We start from the raw sequence: 12,155 nt of genomic DNA on the forward strand, positions 1-12,155 counted from the left end.
GAGCATAATTAGCAGCACTTAGCAAGTGAAAAGCCAAGGGGTAGGGGATGCTCAGAGCTTTGCCTTAAGGAGCAGACTTCCAGGTGAGTCTCAGCTCGGTCAGGCTCATCCCTGCCCAGCAGCACACCTGAGCTGAGCCCGGCTGAGCAGCAGCAAAGCCAGCCCTCAGAACCACCAGGCATCCTGGTCTGTCCTTGGAAGGGCACTGTGGGAATTGGACAGTGACATGCTGCCTGGGACATGTCCAGAGACCCCTCCTTTGGAGAAGAGAGGTCTCCACCACAAAAACAACAAGTGTCTTTGCTGGGAAGAACTGGTCACCGCCTGAGCTGGGCTTCCTCTGGGTCATCCAGATTGGTTGTGCTCACAAAAGCATAGAAAGACCTTCAACAAGGCCAGGAAAAGAAGCAAGGGTCGATTCCACACTGATAGCCAGTCCTCCTTTCCTTCTTTGTGTTTGCCCTTTCAGCTGTGGCTGAGTTCCCACCCTTTTTGGCAGGGAGAGGGGGTAGAGCCCCATATTCCGGCTGGAACCAGCACAGTTGCCATCAGCAAACACAAATATGACTTCGGGGTGATCCCTGGAGATCCACAGCTTCAGCAGGCTGGCTGCTGGATAAACAGACTCCCAAAATTAATGCACAGGAGGTGGGGGAGCAATGAGGAGTGCTCACGTTTACAGCAGCAATTGTAAGAAGCCACAAGGTAGAAGCAGAAAAGCCAGAGGGGACAGCATCTGTCATGATGAGAAACAAAATGAGTGAACAGAATGCTCTGTTGCAAAAAAAGCAGCAGGAAATAGGGGAGCATATTCTTTAAATACTTCCATCTAAGAGGGCCTGAAGAGGGGAGACGAGAACTAAAAGCAGGTAAAATAATAAAATGGTTGTAAAAGCCCCACCTGCCAAGAGTGTCAATAAAATGACAGGAGCAAAGGCAATGGACATTTTCTTGGCAGCAAGAAGAGCAGATGGTCAAATATAAAAACCATCACTCTATATGGAATTTTCATCTTTGTTACATTTTCCATGAATGAATGCACAGGAAAAATGTGTACCTGGATTATGCTAGGTGTGAGCAAACTATAGATTTGTATTCATGAATATTCCTGCCATAAAGCCATGCTAAAATGTTTTTTTTAATCCTGTTTAATTCGGTCTGAAAGATGTATCATAGAGTAGCAATGTCTGGTGAGACGTCTTTATGCAAGTGGAAATGGAAGCATAAAGAATTCTGAAGGGATTTATTTATTTTAAACATATTTGCACCTGACACATCTTCATGTCAGGAACTGGGTAAGATAATACCTAAGTTTGAAGCAAATCACAGAGTTAGAAGGCGTTACCAGTCACTCTGTCATTTGCTAGGAAGCATTCCTGTATTTAACTTCCAAATTTGTGCCATTCTTACTGATATAATCCCAGCTTGTGAAAATAGCCAAAGAATACGGCACAAAGTTTCTGCCAGCATTCAGTTACCAAGCTGAACTTTGTCCACATTCTCAATGACCAAGAACATGCTATTTTTAATCCTGCTTGGAAAATAATTTACATGGCGGATGTAACAAAGGTATATAACTGTAGCTGACTTCTGCAACCTGCTTCTTTTTTAAGGAGCATCTTTCAGGGAGACAAGATTCCAAGGATTATGAAATACCAGCAGAATAAAGACTGACAAAGGGACCAGCATCCTCTAAAAGTGAGGAAGAGTTGGGAAATCTCTGCTGTCTTTGGGAAGTGCAGAAGGGAGTAAACCCCAGCCCCTGGGTCAGCTGGTGAGCCTAGACTTGCAATCCTTACTGACTCTTCAAAAGCATCCTGGCCAAAAGCCCATTGCATAACCTAATACTGATGCTGAATAAAACATTTGCTCCATTTCCTCAGATTCCTTCTCAGGAGGAAAGAGATGTTTTGAGGCTGCAAAGGCAACCATGTAAAGCACATGTCAGGGCTGAGCATAGAGTGAAGTAAAGTGACATATAAATACAGGAATATGAACTTAAACAAAGCAAAAAATGGAAGTATCAAAACTTATCTCCATTCTAACTATATATATATATATATATATTATTTCCATCATGGGCTGAATATGTTTAAGCATTGTACATTAATTAATAAATTATGTATCTATGATCTGAAGCTGTCCCTTGAAGGGAGCTTGAGCTTTTTTTTCAGTGCAGAAGTTTTCCTATATACTTTTTTCCTTTGTTGTAGCTGTACCCATTGGCTTGGTCAGCACATACCTCCTTCCTTCTTTGTCATTTTGTTGTTTTGCAACACACTCCTATTTCAGCATGGGGCTGCTTCTCATTCTGCCTTAGAACACAGGCATGTGGTAATTGGCTCCAGGAAGAAGCTGAAACATATGTTTCCCCATGGCACTAATTAATTAGTCATATGCACACTCAATACTTAATTGCTATTGTACACTCTGGCCTGTTTGACTTCTGGGAAAAAAGGTGACTTTGCACCTATCTTGATTGGAAACGTGCAAAAGTGAAAAGTGGTCATAGTTTTTTACAAAAGAAACGAAATTTCACTAGTCACACTATTTATTCCCAGCACACTTAAAACAAGTCCTCTGCACTCTGCTCAGTACATCTTCTAATGCAACCAAGCCTGCAAGCATAAAGTATCTGTGCTCTGCTTAAAACTGCTGATGTGACAAAGAAAAACCTCTTCCTCAGGACTACTACTCCTCTCCTGTAGCATAACAAGTGCTAGTCAACCACAAGTGCTCCTAAGAATGGCTACTTTTAGTGCTTCTTACCAACAACAGGCAGAGGTTTTGCCCATTAAGGGTTTTATTTTCCATCTTACAACAGTGACAACCATTTGGAGCTTTGCCCATACTTCTCTGTGCTGATTTTTTAGGTATTTATAACATTTCTATTGTACTTACCGCCATATTACCAAAGTCCCTTGCACTCATTAATCTCCCATATAAGTTGTTCCTTTGTTCATTTATTAAATGACTTAGAACAAGACCACAGCCTCTTAAGCAGATCTAGCAGGAAAAAAGAAATTGAAGGTAAATTAGATATTCTTACTTTCTCATTACTTTTCCACTTTAAGTGTTCCTGAAATAGCCAGAATTATTAAAACAAATAAATAAACAAAAAAGCCACAGGGCTAAATTTTACTCTAAAAATGTATAGGTGGCTGCGAATTAGGAGCTGCTGGAGGCGGTCCAGTGAAGTGCCATAAAGAGGATTAAGGGACAGGAGTACCTCTGCTGTGAGGAAATGTTGAGACAACTGGGACTGTCTAGCCCTGAGAAAAAGAAAGTTCAGGAGAATATCTAGAAATACCTGAAGGGAGGGTGCAAAAGGACAGAGCCAGGATCTTCTCTGTGGTGCCCAGAGCCAGGACAAGAGGTGATGGGCGTAAATGGAGACACATGTTGCTCTCAATGAACATCAGGGAATACTTTTTCCCTGTGAGGGTGACTGAGCACTGGCACAGCTTAGACTGAGAGCAAAGTTTTCAACGTTTTTTAAGTGATTCAGAGTAATAACTTTATTAATAAATCAGAATTGAACCATTACTTTGAAATGCACTGGATTTGTAAAGAAAAGCTTGGATAAATGGACAGAATAGCACAGGAATTCAAAATAGCAAATGATCTCAAAATATGAGGATCTGGTAGCAAGATGGTTTACCAGCCAAGAGTTGTGGTGATTGCCATCCTCAGCTTTCCATTTTCTTCTCCCTCAGGTTCCAATCTTCCACGTCCACACAAACCTCAGGTGCTCTCAAGGCAGCTGCTGGGTGATCCCAGTTTCTAAACCATCACAGTGAACAGGGCTCCCACTTTTCTATCAAGCTGCTGTTTATACAGCTCAGAAATTGGTAGGGGGGCAAATGAATGCCCTTGTAATGAGGGGAGAATGGCCAGCTGAGGTGATTTTTTTTCATACCAACAGTAACTCTCCCAACCTATGCCTGGGGACCTATAGAACGCTGAATTGCTTTACAGAGCAACATGGATTGTTTGCAGCAAAACCTGGTATCTCAAAGACCATATATTGCCCAATTCAGGGTTTAAAAACTTGCATTTAATTTCACATTTGCTCAGAGTTTGCTACAGCACAGAAATAAGTAGTGACTGTGGATCAAGGTAAGATTTTATGCTATTCCATGCCATTGCACAACTGCATAAAATGAAAATTGATGGTTTCCATGTTTTCTAAACCTCAAATTGCAAGCATAACTTAATGCCTGAGTAGCTTGAGCCAGACCTAATTCCTGACAATCTCATATCTTGTCTTTTACACCTGTGCAATGAGATGAGCTAATGGGGCACTGAAGGATGCTATTTCTCTCTCACTCCTCACAGAGATGTAAATGGGTTCAACAAAGTGAAGGGCAGTGAAGACAGCAATGCAAAGTCAGGGAAAATACAACAGGAATATAAACCCCTATATTCATGCAGAAGGAAAAGTGTTGAAGGGAAGCAAATCAATAGGCAAGTGTACAGAAATTCTATTGGGAAAAGAAGAAAAAGAAGAGGACTGCAATTTGAAAACAACTATGTTAAAAGCTTCTTATGAGTCAGAGTGCCAAAGGAAGGCCAGCAGTGAGTGGAGCAACCCAGTCTCTCCTTCACAACATGTCACAACTGCTGTTACTGGGATTTAGCTGAAATGAATGGAGCCCCTAGTATTTTTCCATATAAAGTTGATTACAACATTTCTGAAGCTAAGGAAAAAGAAATTGGAAACATGTTTTGTAAAATATCATCAGAACTGTTAATATCTAAAGAAGCTGTATCACTGAGAAATATTTTTAGGAAACCTGAATGTCCAAAGTGATGGGAGAGAGAGAGTTAACAACTGGCTTAAGTGATACTTAGTACAAAAATCCATCATCATCACGTTGGCCATGCTACCCCCTTAGTGAGCCAAGTCATAAAATCAAAGTTAAATTTTAGAAGGTGATGTGTCCTAAGAAAGTGATCTGATGAGAATTGGAAAGGCTCTGGTTTTGCTACACTGAAAAACTTCTCTGTCTGGAATTTCATTTTATGTCTCTGGCATCAGTAGGCCAGTGCATGAGATAATCAGCTTGGTGACTGATGAAAGTCTGGCAGCATCAGTGCTGGCATGTCACTTTACTGATGTCAGCTTGCAGCATGAGGATTTTAACCAGCAGACTTTTTATTATTTTTTAAATTTAATTATGCATCAAGTTTGAAGATCTCTGTGTGCATGGTTTGATTTTTCAGCAGATCTTGATGTCAATGGATTGACAGTGCCCAAGCAGCTGGACCTGCAGCTCTGTGTACACTTTTCTTGTTCTTGTATTTAAAAAACCATTATAAGGACCTTGGGAAAGATCTGATGCTATACAAAGAAGAAATTCAGTAGCTAGATTCGGCTGAAATGGGGGCAACTTTCTAAGTATGTTGGAAAACCTCCCTCCCAAAAAAAACCCCAGACTAATCCTATATGACCACCAATTTCTGTGAAATTTTACAGGTTTCTTTCTGATTCAACCACTTACCTTATTGCAGATTCAGAGCTTAAACACCTTTCACACTGCAAGATGACACCAGGACACCTATTGGCTTCAAAGGGGCCAAAATTTCACTAATGACCAATGTGCTGCTCTCAACTGGATGGAAAGAACTTGCCTGATGCCAGCAAATATCTGAGCTGGACTATGCCTGGGGTCTGACCGTCCTGTGGGCACAGTCTGTGCAAAGTTCTCTCTGAGAAAACCACCAAAATGAAATGCCTGCTGGGAGACCACCACCACCCTCCCAAATTTCAGAGTGTTGCTAAAATGGCATCTCCTCAAAGTGCTCCTATTGCAACGCTTTCCAAGGGGCTAAGGATCTGCTCAGTTTGTCAACGTCTCCTTGAGATGCTCATTATCCCAATGCAATATAATAATGTTTTGAGGGCACTTCAGCACTGACATGAACAATAAAAATATACTCACATTCACAGGGCAAAAGATTGTAGTTGCTTATCACAGTGATGATTCAGTACATAATGAAAAGAGCCTTCCTGAGTCCGTTTGCCTTGGGAGTTAATTAAGAGTCCTCAGCTGAGTGAATACATGAGGAGAAATTGATCCTGAGTTTAGGATTGGGAAGATACAAGTCTTTCTTACACCCTTGCTGCATTTCCTTATTCAGGTGTCCACATCAGCACTTAAGTGCTTGGAGGCTGCAGGTGATGGATGCTTCATACAGAATTCCTTACTCTGCTGCAGGAGAGATCACAGGGGCCAAACCTTTGCTGTCATTTACACTTATACCTCACAAAAATACAGCTCCAAATACTGCAAGGGTAAAAAAAACCCCAAAAAACGACCGCCTGAAGTCCTGGTTTGGGCATTTTGCAGTGCTTATTGTTTTAGTCCTTCAAACTTTCAAGTTTCATTAAAATAATACTGTCTGATGTTCAGGCAGAGCTCTGTCTTTATTGTTCCCCTGTTGAATCAGTCTCACAATAATTATGTGCAGAGATGCAAAGTGAAATTACTGTAGCAAAGGTGCAAATTCAACCCAGACTGAAAAGGGGCATCAATTTCAAAGTCTATAACTGAGTATATTTCGATATCAAATGCTCAGCAGGAGGTCAAGAACTTCAATATTTTGAGCACATTATGCTTTCTCATTTTATAACTACAGTCCCATGGTACAATACAAAAATATTGTTTTTACAAAAGCCTTCAGATTATAGCATTTGAAATGTTGCATTAACATTCAGTTAAGATTTAATAGCCAGAACAAATGCATTAACTTATGAACCCTGAGGTCTCAGGTTCTTCTAGAAAAAACTCACAGAAACTACAACTTTTTCATATACATTTGTAGCAAAAAATAAAATAATTTCATATTGGTATTTCAAGAACAGATAAATTGGCAAAATAAACATTCCCAAATTATCTGCTAACCTCTGATGATTGTGCCAATTACTTTTTGCAGAAGTAATTAAAATAATTTGCAATGATGGAGGAAGAATATGAAATTAATTTCCATTGCATGGTCATTGAACAGAGGCAAAATAGTTGCCCTAGAAAATGATACTCTAAACATGGCAAAAATGAGAATTTGTTTTTGTATGGAGGGATTTAGAACTTCTGGTATATTAAAATGATCAATTAATGTTACATTTAGCGTTTTTACACTTGCCTAGACTTGACAAGCAATTTGTGGTAAACTGGCACATCATTTGCTTTTGGCAGATGTCAATTGCTCTCATCATTATTTTAAAACAGAAATTATAATAATTGAAAGGAAAAAAATAATAAAATTACCTTTTTTTCAGTCCAAATAAAAATATATTCTTATTAACTTTACAACGCTGTTGGCTGCTCTTTTCCTATGTTTATATTATTTAATCAGAAAGTTTGTCTTGCTGTTTTGGTAACTTCTGGAGGTAAAAAGTAGAACAGCTACAATATTTTCTTTTATGTTTCTGAATAAAGTATAAGCTATTTTATGTACATTTCCCTGACTCCTTAAACATCTGATGGAAAATACACCTTCCCACTGATCCTGGTAAGCCAGGCCACGATAATCACAGTGCCAAGTTGAACCAACTCAGTAAAAAATTCATAATAACTGTGAGGATTTGTCATATCACCACGGGCAGACAAATTTGACTCTTCCCATGAATGGGGATAGCAGCCAAGATATGAACCAGCTCAGAATTAGAAGCCATTTAATTAAAGGTAGCACAGTGCTGAACTCAAATTAGCAAGGTTTACTAAGAGGCAGCATGAATTAACTTGGGCTCAGTGTGGTGATAGAGAGCTCTGCTTCCAGCCAAGTTTACACAGGCAGTGATCTCTTAAAGCACAATGCCATCCAGAGGGGCCAGTTAAAAAGAAGTTCTACTATGTCTTTGCTGATATATCACCCTTAAAAAAAAAAAAAAAACAAAAAAACCCAAAAAAAACCCAAACCCACCCAACTAAAAAACAAACAAACAAAAAAAAAACCACCAAAAAAACCCCCAAAACCCCAGAAATACAGGCCAGCGATTATATACAGTATTTAATATTCCATTATGGCTGCAGGTACAGCTCTTCCAAGTTCATACATTCAAAGCAGAGCAAAGGGAATGAGTTATGAAGTATAAAAAAATTGTGGTCTTATGCTGCTTTGATATGCATGTCTGGGTATTGCCATTAAAATACCACGTATGGCTGAAATACTTAGCATGTAGACAATTTTAATTATCTGTTAAGTGCTGTGTAAACTTCAGAATCAGCCATGATATTCCCAATTTACAAAGCTGCAAATCAAAGTGACAAAAGTTATTGCCACTCTAATGCAACAGGGAACTATTTAGCTCTTCATTGCTCTTCTTGATCATTCTCTTGCTTTTATTTCCTTTAATCTTCATTGCAATTTAGTTAGGATACAACTGTATCTAGATGGCACCTCTAAGGTCCTTTACATTTAATTCAAATAAGCAATCCAAACTTGAAGCTTTATCCAAAATTTATACCTGTTTTTTTCCTAAGGGTCCATGCTATTTCTTGAATCTTGAATTTCCTGTTATCTCAATAATTTTCTGTTGTTTTTGAAACAGGAAAATTGTATCCTTTGTGGTAACTTATAGGTAGCTTTAAATATTGGGACCTCTCTAGCTGGACACTCAGGTTTTGGCTTTAGGTGAAATGGAATATAGTAGGAAAATACAATATGAATAAGATCACATCTGTGAAGATAAACCCATAAAAGAGAATTGTGACTATAAAAGGGTTCAATTACAACTTCTGCTAAGGTCTAAGGTAAATCAACCCAATAAAAACATTTTTATTTAGAACAATCTTGTAGCTGTGCTTTTTAAAAAAATTAAAGTCAAAATTATCCTTGGAACATGTATGTCCAATAAAATCAAAACCCTTAGATTCCTTTATAAATTGAATAGTAATTTTTTTTTTTTTTTACCATGACCCCTTACTATGAGTAAAGATGAGTAAATATAGGAGAATTCTGTATCATCAGAAAGGAACTGATCAGCAGTCCCAGTTAATGTTTTTCATAAAAAAAATTTATTTATCTAAAAGAAAAAGGAATAAATGTTTCAAAATAAAACATATGATTCTGTACTTAATGGGCATATAAATTGTATATATAGGCAGCATATGTAGATGGGTACCTTCCTATATATATATGGACATACATAAAAAATTATGTGTAACACGGTCTTGTACAGTAATAAATAGGTCAGGCTAGGGAAGTACTTCTAAAGTGTTCAGCAGGAAATAATATTTAATCTTCAAGTTTTCTTTAGTATTTTGTCATTCAAATTCTTGGAGTAAAATGGAAAATATGCATCAAACTTGGATCTTTAAAAATAAACCTCCTCATAGAGAATTTCAGCTGTGGAATCAAATGCCTGATATTTGAACTTCCAAAGAAAAGAAAAGCAAGGATTTCACATGCAGCTAGCTGCACCAAAGGAGAGCTTATAATAATTTTTATAATAATGACACAAAGGACACAATTTTCCTGTTTCAAAAACAACATAAAGTTATTGAGATAACAGGAAATTCAAAATTGCAGCTATGTAGAAATGTAGAGTATAACTGAGTATCCAAGACATGGAAAAGTCTAGCTGAGGAAGGTCAAGCTTTGGTGAGATGCAAATTCCCCCGAATTTCACCATTCAGTACTGCAAACATTATATTTTCTGCAGGACCATGATGCACATAAAAAAAAGGTTACTAATTATCAGCAGTAATAATTATACATTTAACAAGTTACCATTATACTTCAAAAAGTTCACACTAATGTGTGAATAATTACTGGCCTAATTAAGTATCTGATATTGCATTTACAAACAAAAATGAAACATTAGTTAAGAGTGTGACAGTGTTTTTGCATTAGATAAAAGGAAAAGGTAATTTGGATAACTAATTCCTGGACTGAATTTGTTGCACGGAGCTCATAAAAAAGGAGGTAATTTTTATCCTTCCAAACATTTAGAAGCATATTTTTCCCACACAACTCTCCCTTTCCAGTGCAATATTCAACTGTACATCCTTTTTTTTCCCCCAGAGATGAAATCAAGAAGAAACATCAGGAACTCCAGAAGCCCTGGGGGCTTTCAGGGTAGGTGTCTTTTGGGAGGTGGAAAGGGTCTTGTGCAATGCCCCTACAGGAAGAATACATCTGGTTTTTTGCTGGCAGAGTTCAGAGTGCCTTGTGGTGCTTCAGGCAGCAGGAGTTGACAAAATCATACTGTAGACATGAATGCCTCTGTGATACACAAGTGAAAACATTTAGTAAAAATCAGCTCAGGATGCAGCATGCCACAAAGAATGTCTGTTGTTACAGTGGCTTTCACCTGTTTGCTGTTTCTGTATTAATTTTCCTCCTAGTATTTCACAGGAAAAATAAAGCCAGGTGCTGTAATAATAATAATTTATCCGTGTATCCATATATCCATTTATGGTCATTTGAGCCTCAACAATGATGGACAGTAAATTGTGGGAAGGAAAACGAAGCCTCCTTACTCATCTGCAAATGCCTTGATTTCACAGTTTTCCATTTTTATTAATATTTGAGTGAATTTCCTTAGTCAAGATTACTACATTTTATCGAGCACAGCACTAAGTCATCTTTGCTTGAATGTCCCCCAGTTACTGGCCAGTGGGAGAAAATTACAGCAGCCCAAAGGACAGACTATTTCTTGGATATTTTCCTATTCTTTCTTTTCAATTAATGACAGAATTCCTTTCACACTAGACAGGCTGCATAGCTGGTTCTCCCATAGATCCATGAAACCTGTGGAGAACATACCATCACTTTTGCTGTAGCTTTGCAGGAATGCCTAAAACTTCAGGAGAACTCATTAGAACAGAAATGCAAAGTAGTGTGTGAACACAGTCCTAAGGCTGCCAGACCATAGCTTTGGATCAGACTGCACCTCATAACTTCTCTGTGTGCAAGGCCTTGAGACAAACAACAGGATTTGCAACATTCCAGCATGAAACTACCCTCAGTGTGCCACTGCTGTTTAACTCCTTGTACTCTGTTCCAAAAAACCCTTTATCTATGCCACAGCCCCTCAATTTCCTGTTGTTTTGTTGCTTCACTATGTGCATGTTCAAAAGTCTGCTTTGAAGCCTCTTCCAAAAGCAGACTGGAAGATTTATATTGTTTTAAATAGGAGTTTGCAGGACCAATACTGAGAACACACACAGGCTTAGGTACATATATTGCACAAATCCCTGAATACACACATCCCTCCTGAGCCCTTGGACCAATGTCCAGTGGGAATTGTTTCTCACCTGCTTCTCAAATGAAAGGGTACTGGGGAGCCATACCCTTCAATGCACTCAGGGCAACTCTGCTATGTGATAGAAAAGTGGAAAAAACCATCATTAACAACTGAAATTCAGCCTTTCCATACTTGTATATGCAGATTATATCCATTTTAAAAAGTAGAAATTTTAAACTAACTTGCTCTTCCTACACTTCCATCTCCTGATTATTCAGGAGCCTGTCACGGGCCCCAAAGATGATCCTGAAATTTCTCACTTAAGCCCACATGTGGGGTTGGTTGGTAGTAGCAATTAGGGCTGCCTGGAAACAGTCTCTGGAAATGCAGAGGACCTGGAGAGAAACAAGACTGTCCATAATAGAGGACCAAGAATTTGGGGGGTAAATGACAGATGCTTCTCCTGATGGAAGGGGCTTAAAAAACTTTTTCCAATCCCTGTGAGAAATCTAAGGTCACATAGGGCATAGACTGCATCTCCTATATTTTTTTTTCACCTGAATATTGCCCTGCTGTATTCACTAGGATACTGTTTAGGAATATATTAGAGAGCTGTGAAATGAACAAATGAATTATTCCATTTTGGCAAATGCTTTAAATACATCCCTTTGGGTATCAGTGAGCTTTGCATCAGCTGTATTTGCTTTCATTCTGATGGGTTTGGATACACCTTTTCTATTCATATCAGTGCAACTTGACCAGAGCTTTCAAGATAAGCATAAGCTTAAATGCTTTCCATAGGGATGGGCTTAATTAAAAACACAGTTTAACTTCAAGTGTAGATTTTAAAATGCTTTTCTCAATAATAAAATAAGCAATGTTACCCAATACATTTTCTTGTGCCTACATTTTAAACATATATTCCTCCACCTTTTGAACTCATCATGTAACATCTCTGCAG

The sequence above is a fragment of the Taeniopygia guttata genome, chromosome 1, assembly GCF_048771995.1.
Source record: "Taeniopygia guttata chromosome 1, bTaeGut7.mat, whole genome shotgun sequence".
NCBI classification, from domain to species: domain Eukaryota; kingdom Metazoa; phylum Chordata; class Aves; order Passeriformes; family Estrildidae; genus Taeniopygia; species Taeniopygia guttata.